The sequence below is a fragment of the Macaca nemestrina genome, chromosome X, assembly GCF_043159975.1.
Source record: "Macaca nemestrina isolate mMacNem1 chromosome X, mMacNem.hap1, whole genome shotgun sequence".
Lineage (NCBI taxonomy): Eukaryota > Metazoa > Chordata > Mammalia > Primates > Cercopithecidae > Macaca > Macaca nemestrina.
The window spans coordinates 108467755-108469201 of NC_092145.1; the positions used below are offsets into that span (position 1 = coordinate 108467755).

At 35.3% G+C, this 1447-nt stretch overlaps 1 pseudogene; it reads left to right on the forward strand.

Annotated features, from left to right (window-relative positions):
- The first annotated feature begins 302 nt into the window (after positions 1 to 302).
- On the forward strand, positions 303 to 1054 carry LOC105466791 (thiopurine S-methyltransferase-like; annotated as a pseudogene).
- The last annotated feature ends 393 nt before the right edge of the window (positions 1055 to 1447 follow it).

Below are 1447 nucleotides of genomic sequence, written 5' to 3' on the forward strand. Positions count from 1 at the left end.
TCATTCACTATCACAAGAACAGGATGGGGTTAACCGCCCCCATGATTCAATTACCTCCCACTGAGTCTCTCTCACCACACATGAGGATTATGGGAACTACAATTCGAGATGAGATTTGGATGGATACATAGCCTAAACATATCAGAGAGATTCCTGGTAGCGGAACATTTGGAGGTTCCTGGAGCATGGCATGCCTACCTCACTCTACATATCTCTTCATCTTTATCCTTTGCAGCATCCTTTATAATAAACCCATAAAGGCATTGAAGATATATGATTGTGAGACAAGTGTCTACAAAACTATGGATGGTACAAGAACTTCACTTGATATTGAATAGTACCCAGATACTGAGGTGCAAAAAAAACAAGTACTAACTCTGTAAGAATGGCAAGACAAGTGGGTGAACTGAAATATTGGTTTACATCAAAAACAAGGACATCAACTATTAAAGCAGCATTTGGATACTTTTCTTAAAGGCAAGAGTGGAGTGAGGGTATTTTTTCCTCTGTGTGGAAAAGCAGTTGAGATGAAATATTTTGCAGACTGGGGACACAGTGTACTTGGTGTGGAAATCATTGAACTTGGGATATGAGATTTTTTTTTTTTGAGGTTTTTTTAAAGAGCAGAATCTTTCTTACTCAGAAGAGCCAATCACCAAAATTCCTGGAGCCAAAGTGTTTAAGAGTTCTTTGGGGCAACATTTCATTGTACTGTTGCTGTATTTTTTATCCTCCTAGAGCAAATATTGGCAAATTTGACAGGATTTAGGATAGAAGAGCATTAGTTGCTATTAATCCAGGTGATCACAAATGCTACGCAGTTATAATGTCGTCCAACCTGGGTAAAGGGTTTCAGAACCTCATGTATGTTCTTTCTTATGATCCAACTAAACATGTAGGCCCACCATTTTGTGTTCTACTTGCTGAAATTGAAAGGCTGTTCAGTACGGTATGTAATATTCATTGTCTTGAGAGGGTTGATGCTTTTGAGGAATGACATAAAAGTTTGGGAATTGACTACATTTTTAAAAGGTTATATCTAAGAGATAAGTAAATGAGATGTAAATAAAATAAAGTAACATCAAAATGTTTTTGAGTTTTTGAGTTTCTGAGCAATTGAAAATTATGCTGAGGCTTCAAAATGTAATGGATGAATTTTTTATTGCTTATAAATAATATAGTAGATTCTTGCTCAAAAATGCATGAACTTTATGGAAGAACTTACATAGTAAAATGGCAAAGTAGCTCCTTTGAAGAGGAGAGTATGATGGCGAAAGATTATACCTGTGTGTCATATAGACTGAGAGATCTTTTAAAAATCTATTAGCTTGTATTATTTGTATAATTAAAAAATAAAAGAAAAATGCAATGCGTATTACATAAATATAACAGACCTAGAAAAACCGACATTATTTTTTTTGAGATGGGGTCTCACTCTGTTACCCAG